The sequence below is a fragment of the Coenobita brevimanus genome, chromosome 13, assembly GCF_032717465.1.
Source record: "Coenobita brevimanus isolate Jiangsu-jjx chromosome 13, ASM3271746v2, whole genome shotgun sequence".
Classification (NCBI taxonomy): Eukaryota; Metazoa; Arthropoda; class Malacostraca; order Decapoda; family Coenobitidae; genus Coenobita; species Coenobita brevimanus.
Window position 1 is genome coordinate 39,884,785 of NC_136966.1, and position 24,304 is coordinate 39,909,088.

General features: G+C 43.5%; 1 protein-coding gene across 1 annotated transcript in view; it reads right to left on the reverse strand.

Annotated features, from left to right (window-relative positions):
• Positions 1 to 24,304, reverse strand: part of LOC145414186 (tRNA:m(4)X modification enzyme TRM13 homolog) — a 382,509-nt gene that overhangs the window by 45,051 nt on the left and 313,154 nt on the right. The window lies entirely within an intron of this gene.

Consider the following 24,304-nt stretch of genomic DNA (forward strand, 5'->3'; position numbering starts at 1 on the left):
CCTAGCTTAACCCTTTCACATCGGGTGGCATGCTGACATGCCACTAAGGAAATGTCTGTAGCCATTGGGTGGAACATATACGTTTTCTGGAATTTTTACATTTGCGCACCAGTACTGGGGACCCAATAGTGGTTTGGTATAAGGATGTGGCAAGACTGAGGAGTTGCCATCACAGGAGGACTATTTTATTGTCTCTTATTTTCGTCACGTACAAGAAGTATGTCAAGGCATGCTGTACGAGACGTATTGTTGCTGTGGCAGCTTACTTGGATCTGATGGAAGCAATGTCTGATGACTCAAATTAAGTTGTCTGATGAAAGTCAGAGTGAAAATGAAAGTGCTATAATAAAACAAAATATGTTATCTGATGAAATGCAGAGTGAAAATGAAAGAACTAAAAAAAAATAAATAAATAAATAAAAAAACAGCTCTGAGTTTATCATTACTGTGTACCTAATGGCATACATCTGGCAGTGGAATAGCTCCAACACCACAGGTTTTGACAGCTCACCATATGGGTACTGTAATTATTATTTTTTTTTTACACTCTGTTAGACATCATTTCACTCAGGAAATTATGGTCTATTTTTTGAGGTGGAATATTTTATCAAAACAATTATCTTTATACATCTCCAAAACCCATGTTTGTGGGACATCCAACCAAAAAAATATACCCAAAGCAAAAGGGTTAACTGTACCTAATAATTTAACCTAACCTAACCTAACCTAACCTAACCTCCAGTTGGGACATTAGGAAACAAAATCCACCTTTAAGTATGTTAAGTTTTTTTCATTACGCCGGAAACAATCGTATTTATGGCTTAAGGAATGTGATGATAATAACAGGGGAGTAATTTTTCACCAGGAAAAGGTAATTTACCATCCCAAAAATAATCACAGAAATACAGAAAGCAAACTGAAGGAATTTGAACTGAACTGATAAGATCTTTCTGCTGCTTAAAGTAAAGCATTCATTTAATCAAAAATGACTTGCTAACCTTAGGCCCTTGGCAAAGGGGTACTCATGGCCAACAGTCTTTCTGATTTCTTCACTGACACAGATCTCTTCATGGAATGAAGTCTAAAATTCAAGCATGGTTTGGATATGTTATTGGCCCCATACATACAGGTGCAGAAAGATCTCCAGAATAAAACGAACCAACCATCTATCCTGTGGTACGTCAAGCCGTCATCCAAGTCAACTGACAGTAGTCTCCAGCTTGCCACCTGAACACCACTCTAGTCAGCAGATAACCTTTGTGATACTAAAGTTGTAGAGTAAGTCACTTTCTACAATACTTTTGTTTATTTGTTTATTATTACATTTGGTACAGTGCAATATTTTGCAATATAGACCAGAAAATGTGGTGGATGGGGGCACCCATCATCCACTCACTCAATGCAGAGATGCCATATGATCTCTACACTGAGTGACAAGCCAAATGGTTTCCTGTACCCAGGAAACCATATAATCAGGGTTTCTGGCAGGGTTAAGTGTCTCCAAGATTCTCCTATCCAAAATCACTTAATCATGGCAGTTGTTTCAGAGAGCCTCGCAGGGCCCAGCAGGGCCCAGTAACTGCCCAGGGCCCTAACCAAATGGGCAGATTCGCATAGCCATATGGAATGTGAGAGGTTTGAATGAGGACAGCAAGAGGGGGGAAGTGGTGAATGTTTTCATGAGTGCGAGATATGCTGTGACAGCATTGTGTGAAACGAAGATGAAAGGGTGTGAAGTGGAAGAGTGGGAGGGTGTGAAATGTGTAAGATCAGGAATGAATGGGTGAGGAAGATGCAAGGAAGGAGTTGCTTTGTTGATGAAAGAGTGGCAGAGTGGAATGAGAGACTACAAATGTGTCAGCTCGAGTTGTATGTATGTCAAGTTCAAGTTTGAGAAGGTGAAAGTGGCGGTGATTGTAGCGCATGCACCGTGTGAGGACAGGTGTGAGAGGGAGAAAGACAGGTTTTGGGGTGAGCTGGATGAGGTAGTGGGAGAAATCCCCAGGTGCTATAAAGATCGTAATGGAGGATATGAATGGATGAGTAGGCACTGGTCCTGAGGATGACATAATGAGCTGTAATGGAGTATCGGGAGAAAATGATAATGGGAAGTGACTACAGGATATGTCAAGGGAGGAGCTTGTGCATTTGTAACTCATATTTCAAACACAAAGATGCACATTAATGTACATGGTATAAAGAGAACGGGAATCATGGTGAAAGAACCCTGATTGATTACGTTCTTGCAGGGAGGTCAATGCTGGGAATGGTTGCTGATACGAGGGCCGTGAGAGGACGATATGGAGGTTAGTCATATCATGTGATTGTGGTATGCAAGATCAAGCTGAGAGGAGTGAGGTGGATCAGGAGAGGGAGGAGCAGTCAGGAAGAAAGACTGAAAGTTGTGAAGCTGAGGATCAAAGAAATGGCAGATCATTACAGGACCAAAGTAGAGGAGGAGTCAGAATCAGTGAATTAGAATGAAATGGATCTGGACAGCCTGTGGAATGCATATAGGGACTACTTAGTTAGGAATGCTAAAGCGGTGTGTGGTGTGGCGGATGTAACAACAAAGAAGAGAGGTACGGCATGGTGGGATGATGAGGTTAAGAGAGAGATGGAGGAAAACAGGATGAAGTGGCTTAAGTGGTTACAGGACAGGGGTTCAGTTGAAATAAGAACAGAGTATACTGAGGGCAAGAAGCACATAAAGAGACTAGTGAAGAGGAAAACGAAGAAGGTAAATGATGATCTAGGAAGAAAAATGAATGCAAACAACTCTGAAAATAGGAAGGTATTCTAGAAAGAGGTGTGGAAATGTAGAAGTGAAAGCGGAAAGAAATGTGAGGTTGTGGTAGGTGGTGACGACTATCATCCACTCACTTGATGTAGTGCTGCCTACTTCTTCCTAAGCCTATATCTTTCTTTTTCCATGCTTGCCCTCCTCTCTTCCTATTTCTCCCATCTTTCCTGTCACTTCTTATTGCTTTTCTTTCCTTTACAGGTGGCTTTACATTGAGTGACAAGCCAAATGGTTTCCTGTACGCCAAGAAACCACTTACAATGCTGGGTGGTAACCATATAACCAAACCATACGTGCTCCCTGCGTGTCAGCAAGTGGGTTGGTGAAGGGCTAGTGCCCCTCCCTGTAAAACAAATAACTCAAAGTCAAATGACCACTCCTTATGGGATTATGGCGTCTAGCAATAGATAGATAAATAGACAGTGAATGATGGAGGGGGTAATTTTTTTTTTTTTTTTTTTTTTTTTTTTTTTTAACCCCTACACCGCGGGCATGTTTACCGATGTTTTGCGTGTGCCGCGGGGTTATTCGGGCTCCGACAGACTCTCAAAAAATATTTGCCAAAAATCAGTTATTAGTCCTAGAATATTAAAAGTATATATGCTTATGGCACATACCTTCAGCTTTCTCCTGGAATGTTTGTTGAGCCTTCGTCAGTTACCGTAGGACTTGTGGAGACCTCTGAAGTTGGGTAACGAAGTCTCCACTTTACAGTTCCCGACAACCCGTAATATGATTACCACAGCCAGATATAAACACTATAAATACTACTCTATGATTTTCAAGTAGTTTGGGATCCATACTCCAAAATAAAAAAACACTGTGAAAGCAATGAAAATTATGAGCGCGTCTGACTGCCGCACTTCCGCTAGTTCGCTCTTGGTACTCTGTCATTTATTATTCATAAAACCCCTCACACTTTATATTTCTATAACTACATAACACTTATATATATCTACAGTCTTTATCCATAAGTTTCCTTCAGTAGTATTAGTTTATTGCCACTGTAGGGATTCAATTTCTTTCAGTAAAATATGTAGCATTCACTTTCTCGTCCTGTATACTGGCATTGAGAGTGAATGTCACTTTCATCTTCACTCTCATAACTCATAGTATTCAGACATGCTATAGTGAAACTTTCACTTTCATTACTCCTAGGGTATATACTCGTATTCTTATAATACTACTCATTTACATTTCTATTTACGTTATCTATTTTATTTACGTTATTTACATTTCTATTTTATTTACACTGTGTTATGCACTGTCACTTGAAGTAACTTATAAAACTATTTTCCATTGTTCACGTATATTTACATTCATTACTTTCACTTGCTGTTTACACATTACACATTATTTACAATTCCACTTGCACTGTTTTACTCAATAGAAAGATCGTAGTCACTCTTTTATCAATTGTCAGCCCTTTACCTCTTTCCACACGAGGTTTAGTAGGGGGTAAAGGTCACAGGGCCCTTGCATGGGGGTGAAAAAAGGCCCTGAAGTCAGCAAGAGGATGAGCCGTACCCCCTCTTCGGAATCTGAGAGAGAACTGCTAGGAGGGCCGGCCCGGGTTGAGGCCTACTTGAGGGTTATTCAGCACTACCAACGTAGCTCTTGAAACAGCTAAGTCTAGCACTGATATGATTGGCAGGTAAAACTAGACAATACATTATAAATTTGGTAGTTCCAGGTGAATGTAAATATCACTTAGGCTTCTCCCTTCCCTCCTTACATGTATATTTATTACGAAAATAGATTAGAGGCCTACTTAGGAGATATATAATCAGAGCTACCAATGTTAAATCTTGAAACAGCTTTGTGTAGCACTGATATGATTGGCAGGAAATCTAGACAATACATTATAAATTAGGTAGTTCCAGGTGAATGTGAATATCACTTAGGCTTCTCCCTTCCCTCCTTACATGTATATTTATTACGAAAATAGATTATACGGCATATTTCAAGGGGAAAAAAACAGCGAAAATTAGCGAACGAGTGCACGTGAGGTGTTGTCAGGTGATAATTAGCCAATTCCAGGTGTATGGCACTCTCACTTACCTTATTTCTTTCTTGTATATATTATTTGGTATAAGAATACGACATAGGGCTTATTTCAATGGATGAAATCAGTGAAAAATTCCAGGGAAGATTTACTTAGCGTAGCATGGCCGGGCAGGCGAGAGGATAGGGTAATGGAGGGGGGGTAGGGAGGGGAGTCAAGAACGGGGAGAAATGGCTAAATTGTCAACAATGGATGGGAGTACAGATGAGATTAGGAGTGCTGACTAGTGTTGGACATCGGCAGTACTGATAGATGATACAAGCCCCCACTTGGAAGCCCGGGTGAATTCAAAATAACACAGAATCACAAAAGCGACGCCCCGCGGTATGATCCCTTGCTCCCAAGCGTCACGAAAGTGACGCCCCGCGGTTAAGGGGTTAAATGCAAGGACCAGGGAACCAAAGGCCACGAGCCCGCAGAAATTGTTCCTTCCAAGAGAAAAACAAAACACAGGAGAAAGCCAAGTTCAAGATCTGATCATTTCGAGATGCCAGGTCATACTGTTGGAGTGACCCTGGTAAGAGAGGACAGTGTTTGGAAACTCCCTGTACTGTTGTTTGCAGATGATACTGTGTTGTTGAGTGAAGACGAAGGGGAGCTGCAAGGCTTGGTGGATGAGTTTGGGAGAGTGTGTAAGAAACGGAATCTAAAGGTGAATGTAGGGAAGAGTAAAGTGATGGTCTTTGAGAGAGGTGAAGTCAGTGAATGTACATCGAGGTTGGATGGTGAGGAATTAGAAAATGTGAGTACTGTACGTTTAAGTACTTGGGTAGTGTGATGAGTAATGATGGAGGTTTGGAAGGTGAAGTGCTTGAAAGGGTACAGCAGGGAAGAAAGGTTGCTGGTTCTTTGAAAACAGTGATAAGAAACAGGGAAGTGAGCATGGAAGTGAAAAAGTTACTACATGACAGTATTATGATACCAACTCTAACGTATGGAAGTGAAGCTTAGACGTTGTTGGAAAGACACAAGTCAAGAGTGACAGCAGTGGAAATGAGTTATTTAAGAGGAGCCTGTGGAGTTACATGGAGAGACAGGCTGACGAATGAGGATATAAAGGAGCGTTGTGGTGTGGATGTGGATGTGATAGGAAGCGTTAGGAGGAACACACTGAGGTGGTTTGGCCATGTGGAGAGGATGGAGGGTGAAAGACTGATGAAAAGAGTGTATGTGAGTGAGGTGGAGGGGGGAAGAGGGAGGGGGAGGCCGAGGAAGAGATGGAGGGATGGGGTGGAGAGGTATATGAGAGAGGGGGGTGTGAGTTGGGAGCAGGGCAGTGAAATGGCGGGAGACAGGGCGATGTGGAGGCGTTTTGTTTGTGGCCACCCCAAACGGGATTGAGGCATCTGGCAATAGATAGACAGATAGATAGGACATACTGCGTTTGAAAGACTGGAGATCATAGGAAGCAGGAAATACAGACAGAGGGTGATAGTTTCAGAGTTGACCTGTTGCATAACTGAAGGACTGGGAGTATCTGCTAACTCTTGCATTAGTGAGTTGGACAGAAAAGGGACGAGAGTTTGCTGCTAGATGGGTGTTACGCGCCCGTCGCAGAGGTGGAGGAATGCATGCGGACAGTTCAGAGGAGCAGTGACCAATGAAGTAGTGATAGAAAAGAGATAAAGATACAACAGTGTGGAGAAGAGACAGAGGTTGAAGGGAGTCAGTAAGAGGAGGAGAGTTAATGAGAAGAAAAGCCTTTGACGCCACCCTATTGAGAAGAGCTGTATGTGGGGAGCCTCCCCACACATGAGAGTTGTACTCCACACAGGGGAGGATAAAACCTGTGAACAGACTCAACAATTGTGCAAGGGTAAAGAAGGAACAGAGTCGGCTTAGCACACCCAATCTCTTGGATGCAGATTTTACTATCTATCTATCTATCTATTGCGAGACACCACAATCCTGTACAGGATGGCCACAAACAAATCGCCTCCACATCACCCTCTCCCCCGTCATTTCACTGCCCTACTCCCAACTCACACCCCCCTCTCTCATATACCTCTCAACTCCATCCCTTCATCTCATTCTCAGCCTCCCCCTCCCTCTCCCCCTCTCCACCTAGCTCACATACACTCTCCTTGTCAGTCTCTCACCCTCCATCCTCTCCACATGGCCAAACCACCTCAGTGTGTTCCTCATAACGCTTCCTATCACATCCACATCCACACCACAACGCTCCTTTATATCTTCATTTGTCAGTCTGTCTCTCCATGTGACTCCACAGGTTCCTTTTAAATAACTCATTTTCACTGCTCTCACTCTTGACTTGTGTCCTTCCAACAATGTCCAAGCTTCACTTCCATACCATAGAGTTGGTATCATAATAGTCACGTAGTAACTTTTTCACTTCCATGCTCACTTCCTTGTTTCTTATCACTGCTTTCAAGGAACCAGCAACCTTTCATCCTTGTTGCACACTTTCAAGCACTTCACCCTCCAAACTTCCATCTTTACTCATCACATTACCCCAGTGCTTAAACGTACTCAGGTTTTTCATTTCCTTCTCATCCAACCTCACTGTACAATCATTGACTTCCCATCTCTCGAAGACCATAACTTTACTCCTCCCTACATTCACCTTTAGATTCCGTTTCTTACACACTCTCCCAAACTCATCCACCAAGCCTTGCAGCTTCCCTTTGTCTTCATTTAACAACACAGCATCATCTGCAAACAACATTACAGGGAGTTTCCAAACACTTCCCTCTCTCACTAGGGCCACTCCAACATCCACTGCCCTACCTTGTATCTCTTTTATTACCCCATCCATGTACATATTGAACAACCATGAAGACATGACACATCCCTGTTTCAACCCAACCTTCAAAGAGAAAAATTCACTCAGTTCACCATCCACACGCACTGCAGCCTTAGCATCCTCATAAATACTCTTCACAGCATTCAACAACTTCCCATCTACTCCATATATTCTTAATACTTTCCACAATCCTTGTCTATCCACCTTGCCATATGCTTTCTCCAAATCCATGAAGGTCGCATAAAACTTCTTTCCCTTCTTTAGAAACTTTTCCACTAAAGATCTAAGAATATCTGATCTACACGACTTCTTCCCTTCCTAAAGCCTTCCTGTTCTTCTCCAACTAATTCCTCTGCTATTTCCCTAACTCTGTCAGTAAGTATCCTCCCATACATTTTTCCTATTACACTAAGAAGCCAATATGATCATTCCAAGATAAGTCCCAAGTAAATGAAACCCCAAGCATGTTCAAGGATGATGAAGGATTAAGCTGAATATTATTAAACATTAGTGGGTATACCTGTGGAAGATTTTGTCAGGTTGACAGGTGTAAGAACTGAGTCTTTTATGCATTAAAAAACAATCAGATTATTTTTACCCCAGTCAGAGATACGAACCAAGTCAGACATTAGGTGTGCCATAGCCTCATCCCTTGTTTGTTGAAGTAACTGCTGAGATGGGTGTTGCGGAAACCGAATGGAAAGGTGAAGGGTGGAGTCATCAGCATAAGTGTGGATAGGGTTAGATGTACAGCTTAGAAGGTCATTGATGAATAAAAAGAAGAGAGTTGGTGATATGACAGAGCCCTGAGGAACACCACTGTTGATAGATCTAGGAGAAGAACGATGGACGTCTACAACAGCGGCTACAGAACGACCAGAAGGGAAGCTAGAGATGAAGGCACAGATCGAAGGATAGAAACCGTAAGAGGGCAGTTTGAAAATTAAAGATATATGCCAGACTCGATCGAAAGCCTTTGAGATGTCAAGTGCAATGGCAAAGCTTTCGCCAAAGTCCCGAAAGGAGGATGACCAGGAGTCTGAAAGGTAAGTGAGAAGATCGCCAGTGAAGCGTCCTTGACGGAACCCATCCTAACGATCAGAAAGAAGGTTGTGATAGGAAAGATGCTTTAAAATCTTTCTATTAAGAATTGACTCGAAAACATTTGAGGAACAGGATGTTAAAGCAATTGGACGATAGTTAGAAGGTTGGGAATGGTCACCCTTCTTTGGGACTGGCCAAATGAGAGCAAACTTCCAGCAAGAAGGAAAGGTACAAGTTGATAGACAAAGGCGAAAGAGTTTGCCTAGGCAGGGTGTAAGCACAAAGGCACAGTTCTTGAAAACAAGAGGAGGGACTCCATCAGGCCCATATGCCTTATTAGTATTGAGGCCCGTGATGGTAGAAAATACATCAGCTGAGGAAATTTTAATGTCAGCCATGAGGAAGTCACAGGGGGGAAGTGATGGAGGAACAGCACCGGAATCGTCTAAGGTGGAATTGGAGGAAAAAGTCTGAGCGAAGAGATATGCATTATCAGTAGAAGAAATAGCTACAGAGCCATCAGAGTTGAAAAGAGGAGGGAAGGATGATGAGGTAAAGTTGTTAGAAAGGTTTCTGGGAAGGTGCCAGAAGGAGCGGGAAGAATTCGAGTTGGAGAGTTGAGAGCATTTAGTACGGATGAAATTATTTTTAGCAGGGCGAAGAACAGACTTAGCACAATTCCGGGCAGAAACGTATAAAAGACGTGATTCAGGGGTGGGTTAGCTCCGGTACCTTTTATAGGCCCTCTCCTTGTTGCAGACAGCATTTGAACAAGCATGATTAAACCAAGGCTTTCCTGCATTAGTCAATGGATATGAGAAAGGAATGTATGCTTCCATGCCCGGAAGAATAACCTCCGTAATGCGCAAGGCACACTCAGATGGCTCCCGGCCATGGAAGCAATAATCATTCCAGTGAAAATCAAAGAAGTACTGCCTGAGGGCCTCCCAATCCGCAGCTCAAAAGTGCCATAGACGACGTTTTTTTGGAGGGTCCACAGGCTGTACCGGAGCGATAGGACAGGTTAAGGTTATAAGGCTGTGCTCGGAGGAGCCCAACGGAGTGAAAAGATTAACGGCGTAAGCAGAAGGATTAGTTGTAAGGAATAGGCCAAGTATGTTGGAGCTCTCTCTAAGGCAGTCAGGAATACGGGGATGAAGTAAGGACCAGATGGAAAGAATATTTTGAAAGCCTGATGAATGGGAATAGAGATAGCAGAGCAGCTGTGAACATGATTGGTTTTGGGGGTGTGCTGAGAAGGAATGCAGTGCCAAGAGACGTGACACTTGCACAGGTGAAGAGTGCTGCGAAGCGGCTGAAAAATGAGAAAGCAGCTGGGGCTGATAAGGTGTATGCAGAGATGATTAACCACTAAAGTACTAAGCTCGTCGACTGAGCTTTTTGCGCAATTTCTTAAAAAGACGAGCAACGCCAATCATGCAACATCCACAAAAAACTGTCCACAGCTGGCTCCACCACAGCTGTGATGTAGATGGCTTCTAACTAAGTGCTGGACGCAGCGGAAGGGGGACCCAGGCCTGTGCCCAGGCGATTGGGGGTGTACCCCCGCCTCCCTCTCACCATATCCCTCTACACCACCCTACTACCCTACCTCCCACCATTCTTACCATGACCACCACCACCTCTCCGACACCCTTCTCATGTATCCCCCCCATCCCATGTGGATCCCCCCATGTCCTCCCCCGCCACAGTCATCTGGGGAGAGTATTTCCCCCCCCTACCCTCCCTCCATGTCCCTGTACTCCACTGGGGCCCTTCCTTTGTGTCTGATGGTGGTCTCCTCCCCTCCCTTCATCCCTGCACACACCCTCCTGGCCATACCACCTCCCACCACCACCCCCACCCCCTAGCACACGGTATCTTTACCTCCCCAGCCTCAAATATTTTGCGTATTTTTTATGCTTTATGGTGCGTTTTTGAATCTACCTATCTATCTATCTATTGCCAGACGCCTCAATCCCGTTTGGGGTGGCCACAAACAAATCGCCTCCAAGTCGCCCTCTCCCCCGCCATTTCACTGCCCTGATCCCAACTCACACCCTCCTCTCTCATATACCTCTCCACCCCATCCTTCCATCTCATCCTTGGCCTCCCCCTCCCTCTTCCCCCCTCCACCTGACTCACATACACTCTCTTCGTCAGTCTTTCACCCTCCATTCTCTCCACATGGCCAAACCACCTCAGTGTGTTCCTCATAACGTTTCCTATCACATCCACATCAACACCACAACGCTCCTTTATATCCTCATTCGTAAGCCTGTCTCTCCATGTGACTCCACAGGCTCCTCTTAAATAACTCATTTCCACTACTCTCACTCTTGCCTTTTTGTCCTTCCAACAACGTCCAAGCTTCACTTCCATACATTAGAGTTGGTATCACAATACTGTCATGTAGTAACTTTTTCACTTCCATGCTCACTTCCCTGTTTCTTATCACTGCTTTCAGATAACCAGCAACCTTTCTTCCCTGCTGTACCCTTTCAAGCACTTCACCCTCCAAACCTCCATCCTTACTCATCACACTACCCAAGCACAGTACTCACATTATCCAATTCCTCACCATCCAACCTCGCTGTACATTCACCGACTTAACCCCTCTCAAAGACCGTCACTTTACTCTTCCCTACATTCACCTTTAGATTCCGTTTCTTACACACTCTCCCAAACTCATCCACCAAGCCTTGCAGCTCCCCTTCGTCTTCACTCAACAACACAGTATCATCTGCAAACAACAGTACAGGGAGTTTCAAAACACTATCCTCTCTCACCAGGACCACTCCAACATCCAATACCCTACCTTGTACCTCTTTTATTACCCCATCCATGTACAGATTGAACAACCATGGAGACATGACACATCCCTGTTTCAACCCAACTTTCAAAGAGAAAAATTCACTTAGTTCACCATCCACATGCACTGAAGCCTTTGCACCATCGTACATACTCTTCACAGCATTCAACAACTTCCAATCCACTCCATATATTCTTAACACTTTCCACAATCCTTGCCTATCCACCCTGTCATATGCTTTCTCCAAATCCATGAAAGCTGCATACAACTTCTTTCCCTTCTCTAGAAACTTTTCCACTAAAGATCTAAGAATGAATATCTGATCTGCACAACCTCTTCCCTTCCTAAAGCCTCCCTGTTCTTCTCCAACTAATTTCTCTGTTCTTTCTCTAACTCTGTCAATAAGTATCCTACCATACACTTTTCCTATTATACTAAGAAGACAAATGCCCCTATGATTACCACACACTTCTTTTTCCCGTTTTCCTTTGTACAAGGGAATAATTATACCTGACTTCCAATCCTCCGGGACTCTACCTTTCTCCCAGGCCAATCTGCACATCTTCCACATCCATTCTACTACTATCTCTCCCCCATGCTTCAGCATTTCACCACACACTCCATCAATTCCTGGGGCTTTCCCTGATTTAACTTTCTTCATTGCTTCCACAACTTCTATCCTACTGATTTCTTCCTGTCCTCTTACCTCCCTCCTTCTCCCAGCCATTCCCCAGCCACTTATACTCGCATTACTTCCATCCTCTATGTTCAACAATTCCTTAAAGTGTTCTCTCCATTTGCTCACTTTTTCTCCCTTCTTCACTAGTAATCTACCATTTTTATCTTTCACTCCCCTGCTAACTTCACTTCCACCCTGTCTTACTCTTTTTACCTCTTTCCAGAACATTTTCTTACAGTCCCTCCACTTTACACTCAAATTCCTTCCAAATTCCTCATCCACTCTCTTCTTACTCTCTCTTACTGATCTTTTCACCACTCTCTTTCTTTCTACATATAACTCTCTCTGCCGCCTCTCAACTTCTTCCACATCCCTATTTCTCATCCATTCATTGTATGCTTCCTTCTTTTGTGCCACAGCCTGTCTCACTTCTTCAGTTCACCACGCTGTTCCTTTCACCCCTCTCCGTCTTCTCTTCCTTCCACACACCACATCACATACTGCACATATTTCTTCTGTAAATATCCTACACACACCTTCCACATCTCCCATCTGCTCCAATTCATATTTGCCCAATCGTTTCTCCACTTCTCTCTTATACTCTGCCTTTTTCTCATCCTCTTGTAACCTTTCCATTCTCCTTGCAACTACTCCTTCCTCTCATCTTTCCCTTCTTCTATTCCTCTATCTTACTTGAATGCTAATTCTGGCCACCACCAAGTAGTGGTCAGAAAGTCCACTCCCCCAACCTCTATAAGCTCTTACATCCATTACACATCTTCGCATCCTTTCATCCACACACACATAATCAATCATTGCCTTCCTTTCATTCAGTTCACCACCCACCCTTCTCATCACTCGCCATGTATACCCGTGGACCATTTTATGCCTGAAGAGGGTATTGGATATCACCAACCCTCTCCCAGCACAAATGTCCACTAACGCACTGCCATTCTCATCTATCTCAGCAGGCACACCCCACTCACCAACTATTCCATCTACCTTCACATTCGCAACTTTACCGTTCATATCACCGATCAAAAACACTCTCTCATTCCTTCCAAACTTTTCCATGCACACTTCTACATTTGTCCAGAACTCTTCTCTCAGTCTTCTAGCACGATCTTGCGTTGGCGCATACACACACACAATCGCCCACATTTGTATTCCAACTTTCAACTTTACCCACACAATCCTTGACCCAACTGATCCATACTGTCTTATGCTCTTCTTCTATCTTTTACTCACAACTATACATACTCCTTCCTTTGCCCTCTCATTCTCACCTACTCCTGCACATATACCCCATCCGTACTCCCATTCTCTCACACTTTCTCCTCTCCATTTTGTTTCAGTTATTCCACATACATCAACTTTTGCACCCTAAAGCACCTGGACAATCTCTCTCTCTTTCACCTCATCATTCGCTCCCCTTACATTCCACGTTCCGATAACCATGTCCTTTGTCCGGTCCTTGGTCGTCATCGTTTGGTCAGTCCCTGTCCGAGGCTTATTGTTTGTTTTTTTAGTTAGTTGTTTTCCGGGGAGGGGCACTAACCCTCCGCCAACCCTTTTAGTCGCCTTTTATGACAAGCAGGGATACTGGGGGAGTATTCTTGAAAAACCTCCCTACCCCAGATATGCATACAACAACTATTTTATGTTTTATTGTTTTGTTTTTTTGGTGTTTTTTTGGGGGGAAAAAATCCATGTTATCTGCCTAATTTACGTGCCTATGGATGTAATTGTTTTTTTTACTATGTACCATATTTATTGGGGGGGGGTTTGTCACCATTTTATCTTTTTCTAAGCAAATTACAATGGTTTATAACATCTATACACACCAAAAAAAATTGATTTTGGTGATTTTTGTACGTATTTTTGTGAAGAAAACAGGTGCGAGCAGTGTATGGTATTGTCTTTCTCGCTGGGGCCGTCATGGGTAACTATCATCAACTTTGACGGACCATACCTCGGTAACTATTGGATCTAGGAGGGTGGGGTTTGCATTTTCAGGTGTGTAAATTCAAGCTCTATAAATCAGGCAAAAAACTTTTAACCTTTGAGAATGTTGAAAAACAGGCCTGTTTTTGCGTCCTGGGGGTAGTAGCGGCTGGAGAATTGCGTACCCTAGGGGTTAAGTGTAGTGAAGAGAATGGAATGAAGTGCTTGTTGGAGATAAGTAAGAAGGCATGGATGAGTGAAACTGTGCCAGCAGACTAATTGTACCCCTGTGCAAAAATAAAGGTAAGCGAAGTGAGTGCAAGAATTATCATGGCATAAATTTACTGAGTGTGGTAGGGAAGGCATCTGGAAGAATTATTATAGAGAAAGTAAGAGAGATATCAGAAATCCTAGTGAGTGATGAACAGGGTGGCTTTAGGAGTGGCAGAGGATATGTAGATCAAATATTTGCAATGAGACAGATAGCAGAGAAGGCTTGTGAGAAGGACCATAAGGTGTTTTTGGCATTCATGGATCTGGAAAAAGCATACAACAAAGTGGACAGAGAAGGATTGTGGAAAATTCTGCACATGTACGGTGTGGATAATAAGCTGCTAGGTGCTGTGAAGAGTTTTTATGATGGTAGTGAAGCATGTGCAAGGGTTAATGGTGGGCATCTAAGTGAATGGTTCACGATCGGTGTGGGCATGTGACAAGGTTGTATGACGTCCCCATGGTTGTTCAATATATGTATGGATGGGGTGATGAAAGAAGTAAAAACACGAGTAATGGAGAGAGGGATGGCATTGGTAATGAATGGTGATGGATGGAATATCTCAAATTTGTTGTATGCTGATGATGCAGTACTGCTTGAAAATACCATACAAGAACTTCGTAGGCTAGTGCAGAGTTGTGCTGATGTCTGTGAGTGTCGTGCCTTGAGAGTAAATGCAGAAAAGAGTAAAGTGATGGTTACTGAGAGAGACGGTGACTCCCAGTGTGATGTTACAGTGAATAGAGAGAGACTGGAATTGGTGAAAGAGTTCAAATACCTGGGTACAGTGATAGAAAAGAGAGGAAAATATGCAAAAGAAGTGGAAAGTAGAGTGACGCAAGGATGAGAAGTAGCTGGTGCAATGAATGCCTCGATAAGAAACTGAGGCTAGAGTGTTTCTGCTGCACGAGGCTTACATGAAGGAGTGTTTGTGCCAACTTTAACATATGGATGTGAGACTATGATGTGGCATGAAAATGAAAAGTCAAGAGTAAGAGCAGGGAGATGGGACTGCTGAGGAATGTATGTGGAGTACAGAGGGTGGATAGGATACGAAATAATGTGATTCGTGAAAGATGCAGAGGGAGGAAGTCGGTGGACACCAGAATTGAAGAGAGTGTACTGAGATGGTATGGTCATGTGGAGAGAATGGATAAAAATAGAGTGGTGAAAAGGGTATATCTTAGCAAATTTGAAGGAGGGAGAAGGCGAGGTAGGCCAAGAAGGTGGAGAGATGTGGTGGATGAGTGGGTGAGGAAGAGAAGTTTGGAAGTCGGTGAGGCTAGGGAACTGACGAGATCAAGCTAACTGGATGAATGTTGTGAGAAGAGCATGATCAGGGATTTGGCACCCCGTTTAACGTGGCAGCATCCGGACTGACTCTATCAAATACGTTTATGTGAAGCTACAAAACGTGGTGAATGTTTTTGGTGTATCCGATAAAGCCAGGATTCCGGGGGTTTGAATGATGAATGAATGGAAGCGTGGCCCATTGCACTGGGCAAATTTAGGCTGTCTGGACATTGCTAATCCTCACCCTAACCTAGAGTGAGAATGGAGGTCCGGATGATGATGACGATGAATGATAATGACCAGAAAACAGTACTTTTTTTTTTTTTTCATGTTATACCCCTTTTACCTTTGACCAAAGTTTCCCTAACTTTATTTTCCCCGTATAAAATAACTTTCACCAACCACAGTTTTCCCAACCACGGTGGTTTTCAGGAACCTAACCCCTATAGTTAGCAGGGAGTACTGTACAGGCGGTGGCTCAATCGGTAGAGAGTTGGCCTGCAGTCCTAATGGACCCGGGTTCAAATCCCACTGAGGCAGGGAACAGTTTAAGGATTTGAATTTCATAAAAAATCAGACTTTACTGATCTACCAGAAGGCCCGCTGACATGTCGTAAAAATACCCCCGCTAATACCAATACACCAGTCCTGTATGAGACAGCCCTAGCATGTATTCAATATGGACGGTGGGTGTTAGCGCCGAAGTGGTGACATGTAGAGGTGTGCGGTACGTAGGAGGACTACTGGGCCTTGAAAGCAGGCTGTGAAGCCTATGCCCAGAGTTGGTCACATAAAAAAAAAAAAAAAAAAAAAAAAAAAACTATCTCAGAGGCACTGTGGTCCATACCGAAGAGACAGTTCGTACTTGCTTGGGAATGCATACGGTCTGGCCTCATTATGCAACACGATTTCGTAAAGGGAAGACGTACTGCATAACGAATTATCACTCAACAAGTTCGATATAACATGGGTTCAATGGGGTTAGGGAGGGTGACCTCGACTGTGAGACCTAAAATGACCAAAAATACTCGGCCGCCCACCTGAAGTTTGTCAGATGTTGGTACGTGTTGTCACCATGGGTTTCCCTCCCTCAAGGCTAGGGAACCATTGGAGTACCTGGATGATCACTCCACACAAAAAGATATGGTATCACTTCACTGAATATCACACACTGCTATATTTGTTAAGCACTTGCACTGTTATTTGGTGACAGCAATGATGTTACAGTGCCCTTTCGTGCACAAAATAAAATGAATGGCTGACGATCACAGTCAGTGTAAACACTGGATGCCACCTTGGCTCAGTCTGCTGGGTAAAGGCCCATCATGGGGATGATGGTTATATAAGGTTGACACAAATTCCAAGTCACCCATTTTGTCACATATTTCAGTATTTCACAAGTAAAAATGTATAACTTCACTTAATATTGCACACTTCACTATTTGTTATGCACTTGCACTGTTCTATCTATCTATCTATTGCCAGGCGTCATAATCCCATAAGGGGTGGCCATTTGACTTTGAGTTATTTGTTTTACGGGGAGAGGCACTAACTCTCCACCAACCCACTTGCTGACACGTAGGGAGCATGTATGGTTTGGTCATATGGTTACCACCCAGCGCTGTAAATGATTTTTTGCTTACAGGAAACCATTTGGCTTGTCACTCAATGTAGAGCCACCTGTAAAAAAGGGCAATAAGAAGTGAAAGGAAAGATGGGAGAAACAGGAAGACAGGAGGGCAGGCACAGAAAAAGAATGATACAGGCTAAAGAAGAAGTAGGCAGCACCACATCAAGTGAGTGGATGATGGTCGCCACCACCTACCACTACTTGCACTGTTATCTGGCAATAACAATGGTGTTTCAATGGCCTTTCATGCAAAATATAGAGCGAAAAGCAATGATCACAGCCAATGTAGGCACTGGGAAGCCATTTGGGCTTGCATGTGTCACTGTATCCATACAAGATTCCCAGAGGAGGCAGTCAAAAGTATCATTGTAGTGAAAGCATGATTAAATTATTAATATTGTACCAAGACAGGGTATAATTTTTTCATTATCACTGTAGCAACTTATCACAAAAGGCAAGGTGGTGGCAAAAGGTAGGTGGTGGCAACCATCATCCACTCACTTGTAGTGTTAACTACTTCTTCCTTCACCTTTAGCATTCTTTTTCTGTGTCTGCCCTCCTCTCTTCCTAGTTCTCCCATCTTTCCTGTCACTTCTTATTAATCTTCTTTCCTTTTAGGTGGATTTAAATTGAGTAACAAACCTAATGGTTTCCTGTAGGCCAGGAAACCATTTACAACACTGGGTGGTAACCACATAAACAACCATACGTGTTTCCTAGGTGTCAACAAGTGGGTTGGCGGAGGGTTAACGACTAACACAAACTCAAATGGCCACCTCTTATGGGACTGTGGCATCTGGCTATAGATAGATGGATAGATTTATCACATAATAAGGCATCATATAACAATGCTGCACTGTATTCAATACTCACTATTGTGTGAGTAATCTCCTACTGAAGGTTCTTTTAAAGTGCTGTACACTAGTGCTACTAACAATATCTGTTCCAGATGGAGCAGATCTTTGATGTGAAAATGTTTTCATACATGCTGGTGTTAAAATCCTGTATTTTCATTTCCATCTTCCAGTCATGGATGTGTTGTGACTAAACAAATTTCTATGGTCAACATTGTCAAACCTAGTCATTATTTCAAACATTTCAGAGAGATGACCTCATTGTCAATGAGTTTCTGCTGAAAACAGTCCCAGAGCCCTCAGACAATCCTGATAACTCAGCCTCCTGATGGATGGAATATGATTTGCAGCTTTAGCTTGAACTCTTTCAAATCAATCTATGTCCATCCTAAGTGTAGGTGACCAAAACTGCACAACATACTCCAGAAGCAGCTGTATTATGGACATCGTCTTCATTTTTGAAGAAAAAATCTGAGATTTTCGAATTCATTTAATTTTTGAAGGCTCCAGCATGCTTGCATGAGTCAGCTCTGGTCACCTAATGGCAGCGCTCCATGCTGCCTGATCTATGGCAGCCTCCCAGTTCAGTCCCTTAACCCTAAGGTCACGCTTAATGACCTCGTCCCACTTCTTTTTCGGTCTACCCCTTGCAACCCCACCCTCAATATTAACGTTTCTCATTTTCTGCACCCAATTATCATCCCCCATCCTCTCCACATGGCCAAACCATCTCAATCTACCTCTCCTCTACAACACCAATGCATTCCAGTCCCATCCTACCTCTCAACTCTTCCATCATAAACCCAGCCCCCCCAGGCCTTGCACACAGTGACGCACTGCACATCCACCTAATCATTGTCATTTCTGTACGTTTGAGCCCACAAATATCCTCTTCCTTTACTGCCTAGGTCTCACTACCATACAGCATCACACTCCTAACACATGCAGCAGGCAAAGATCCCTTAGCACATAGGGAGAGCCCTCTCAATTTCAGGAGAGGCAACAGCTCCCTGAACTTCTTCCGACCACTTCTCACCCTAGCCACAGAGCTAGTTCCAGCCCCACCTCCAGCACATAACATGTCTCCCAAATAACAAAACTCTTCCACACACTTAAGAGATTCATCAGCAAGTTCAATCCTTTCATGCCTAGCAACCTCCACCTGCTCTCCCCGACATGCCGCACACATAAAATCAGCATTATCTCACAGTCTACATCTAATACCACTAAATCTCTTTAGCACCCACATATCACAAACACTGCATAAGATGGAATTACATCCCATGCCCTTGTGACAAACTGTACATGGCCACTCTCCCTCTTCTTTGACAGTACTGCCACTAACCCTAGATATCATCACTTTTGTGCCCCATACCATCTCTCCACTTCCTAAATCTTTCCTCCGCCTCCCTTTCATTCTCTGCGATCAACACCAAATCATGTTTTTTTTTTTTTCTTTTTTTAAAATATCCAACTCTGGGCAAAAGCTACAGGGCCTATTCCTCAGAGGCAGTGGCCTATCCCGAGGCCCAGTAACCCTCCTACACCTCCACATGTTGCCACTTTGGTGCTAACATCCACTGTCCATATTAAATACATGCTAAGGCTGTCTCACACAGGACTGGTGTACTGGTATTAGCAGGGGCATTTTTTTGACATGTCGGCAGGTCTTCTGGTAGATCAGTAAAGCCTGCTTTTTATGAAGTTCAAATCCTTAGACTGTTCCCTGCCCCAGTTGGGATTCGAACCTAGGTCCACTAGGACTGCAGGCCACCTCTCTACCGATTCAGCCACTGCCTCCCCCAACACCTCCCACGGGAGCCCATTTCTTTTCATGTGAGAGGGGTTCAAGTACCATGATAAACAACAAGGGACTCACAGCTGACCCCTGATGCACACCAACATTCACGGGAAACTCATCACTTAAATCTCTATTCACTCTTACCTGGGTGCAAGCACCCACATACTGTACATGGCCATAACCACCTTAACCAGCCACTCCTCCATCCCAAGCTTTCTCATTGTCCACTTCACCACCTCTCTAGGGACTCTGTCAAAGGCCTTCCCCAAATCAAGAAAAACAAAGTACAGTTACCTTTTCTTTCAAAGGCCTCCTCCAAATCAAGAAAAACAAAGTACAGTTCCCTTTTCTTTCCTATATATTTTTCCTGAAGCTGCTGAACAATGAATATGGCATCAGTGGTCCCCCTGCCTGACATAAACTCAAACTGCACCTCATCAGTATTCACTCTCTCTCTAATCATACCTTCTAGAACTCTCTCCATTAACTTCATTATCTGATCTAAAATATTTATACCTCTAAAATTTCCTCTTTCCAAGGCATCACCCTTCCCCTTGTATGCATTTACAATTACACTCTTCAGCCAATCATCTGCAACAACACACTCATATATAATCATTCAGGTATACCCCAGTTGAAAGATGCAATTGGTTAGGTAAAAACCCATTGTCAGGTGAAGTATCATACATTGGAGTAGATTTAACATGTAAAGTAATGACATGCATTTTTCAGCCTTGGGTTTCCCCCCCAACTAAGTCCAAAACCCACCCAAATGAGCCCCAAAACAAGTTTTAATCTAATCTAAACAGCCTAAAAGCTGTGAAAGAAGCTAACCTAAGCCTAAAACGTGTAAATAACTCACTAAAACCTACAAATAAAATTTGAGAATCGTCAAATATAAGCCTGGAAAAAATCAAGCTTAGTAAACTGTACCTCAAAATGACAATGTTCACCCCATCTATGGCTAAAATATATTAATCTAAGTCTAAAAACAGTTTATAAATCAACCTAAACACACAATTTTAGTCTAAAATATCATCAAAATCGGTTTAAAAAAATAAAAACCCATCATTAAACCGGCCATCGTTAGGTGGGGTATGGTAGTATTTCTACCCCCATCGTTAAGCTGGGGTATTGCATCTTGGGATGTTGTATGTTGAGGTATACCTGCATTTATCACGTCAGTGACTAACCTCACTCCTATATCTCCTGAGGCCTTCAACATTTCAGCAGTCAACCTAGACACACCTGCTGCCTTCCTCACCTGCATCCTGCCTATCGCCTCACTCGCAGTTGCAGCGTCAATCAAAGGCCCAGGACCAAACACTTGATCTCATGGCTCCAAATCTTCTCTGTCCCAGTCAAATTCCTCATTCAAAATATTCGAGAAAATTTCAGGAAGTTCTGGCATCTTTTCTCTGTCTCTGTGCCATGTATTATAATCTTCAGAAATGTCTATCTATCTATCTATTGCCAGACGCCTCAATTTTGTACAGGGTGGCCGCAAACAAATCGCCTCCACGTTGCCCTGTCCCCCGCCATTTCACTGAACTCCTCCCAACTCACAGCCTCCTCTCTCATATACCTCTCCACTCCATCTCATCCTCGGCCTCCCCCTCCCTCTTCCCCCCTCCATCTCACTCACATACACTCTCCTTGTCAGTCTCTCACCCTCCATCCTCTCCACATGGCCAAACCACCTCAGTGTGTTCCTCATAACACTTCCTATCACATCCACATCCACACCACAACGCTCCTTCATATCCTCATTTGTCAGTCGGCCTCTCCATGTGACTCCACAGGCTCCTCTTAAATAACTCATTTCCACTGCTCTCACTCTTGACTTGTGTCCTTCCAACAACGTCCAAGCTTCACTTCCGTACGTTAGAGTTGGTATCACAATACTGTCATGTAGTAACTTTTCACTTCCATGCTCACTTCCCTGTTTCTTATCACTGCTTTCAAAGAACCAGCAACCTTTCTTCCCTGCTGTACCCTTTCAAGCACTTCACCCTCTAAACTTCCATCCTTATTCATCACACGACCCAAGTACTTAAACGTACTCTATCTATCTATCTATCTATTGCCAGACGCCTCAATCCCGTTTGGGGTGGCCACAAACAAATCGCCTCCAAGTCGCCCTGTCCCCTGCCATTTCACTGCCTTGCTCCCAACTCACACCCCCCTCTCTCATATACCTCTCCACCCCATCTCTCCATCTCATCCTCGGCCTCCCCCTCCCTCTTTCCCCCTCCACCTCACTCACATACACTCTCTTCGTCAGTCTTTCACCCTCCATCCTCTCCACATGGCCAAACCACCTCAGTGTGTTCCTCATAACGCTTCCTATCACATCCACATCAACACCACAACGCTCCTTTATATCCTCATTCGTCAGCCTGTCTCTCCATGTGACTCCACAGGCTCCTCTTAAATAACTCATTTCCACGGCTCTCACTCTTGACTTGTGTCCTTCCAACAACGTCCAAGCTTCACTTCCGTACGTTAGAGTTGGTATCACAATACTGTCATGTAGTAACTTTTTCACTTCCATGCTCACTTCCCTGTTTCTTATCACTGCTTTCAAAGAACCAGCAACCTTTCTTCCCTGCTGTACCCTTTCAAGCACTTCACCCTCCAAACCTCCATCCTTACTCATCACACTACCCAAGTACTTAAACGTACTCACATTTTCCAATTCCTCACCATCCAACCTCGCTGTACATTCACTGACTTCACCTCTCTCAAAGACCATCACTTTACTCTTCCCTACATTCACCTTTAGATTCCGTTTCCTACACACTCTCTCAAACTCATCCACCAAGCCTTGCAGCTCTCCTTCGTCTTCACTCAACAACACGGTATCATCTGCAAACAACAGTACAGGGAGTTTCCAAACACTATCCTCTCTCACCATGGCCACTCCAACATCCACTACCCTACCTTGTACCTCTTTTATTACCCCATCCATGTACAGATTGAACAACCATGGAGACATGACACATCCCTGTTTCAACCCAACTTTCAAAGAGAAAAATTCACTTAGTTCACCATCCACACGCACTGCAGCCTTCGCACCATCGTACATACTCTTCACAGCATTCAACAACTTCCCATCTATTCCATATATTCTTAACACTTTCCACAATCCTAGTCTATCCACCCTGTCATATGCTTTCTCCAAATCCATGAAAGCCGCATACAACTTCTTTCCCTTCTCTAGAAACTTTTCCACTAAAGATCTGAGAATGAATATCTGATCTACACAACCTCTTCCCTTCCTAAAGCCTCCCTGTTCTTCTCCAACTAATTTCTCTGTTCTTTCTCTAACTCTGTCAATAAGTATCCTACCATACACTTTTCCTTTTATACTAAGAAGACAAATGCCCCTATGATTACCACACACTTCTTTTTCCCCTTTTCCTTTGTACAAGGGAATAATTATACCTGACTTCCAATCCTCCGGGACTCTACCTTCCTCCCAGGCCAATCTGCACATCTTCCACATCCATTCTATTACTATCTCTCCCCCATGCTTCAACATTTCACCACACACTCCATCAATTCCTGGGGCTTTCCCTGATTTAACTTTCTTCATTGCTTCCACAACTTCTATCCTACTGATTTCTTCCTGTCTTCTCACCTCCCTCCTTCTCCCAGCCATTCCCCAGCCTCTTATACTTGCATTACTTCCATCCTCCACGTTCAACAATTCCTTAAAGTGTTCTCTCCATCTGCTCACTTTTTCTCCCTTCTCCACTAGTAATCTACCATTTTTATCTTTCACTCCCCTGCTAACTTCACTTCCATCCTGTCTTACTCTTTTCACCTCTTTCCAGAACATTTTCTTACACTCCCTCCACTTTACACTCAAATTCCTTCCAAATTCCTCATCCACTCTCTTCTTACTCTCTCTTACTAATCTTTTCACCTCTCTCTTCCTTTCTACATATAACTCTCTCTTCTGCCTCTCAACTTCTTCCACATCCCTATTTCTCATCCATTCATTGTATGCTTTCTTCTTTTGTGCCACTCACATTTTCCAATTCCTCACCATCCAACCTCATTGTACATTCACTGACTTCACCTCTCTCAAAGATCATCACTCTACTTTTCCAACATTCACCTTTAGATTCCGTTTCTTACACACTCTCCCAAACTCATCCACCAAGCATTGCAGCTCCCCTTCGTCTTCACTCAACAACGCAGTATCATCAGCAAATAACAGTACAGGGAGTTTCAAAACACTACCCTCTCTCACCAAGGCCACTCCAACATCCACTACCCTACCTTGTACCTCTTTTATTACCCCATCCATGTACAGATTAAACAACCACGGAG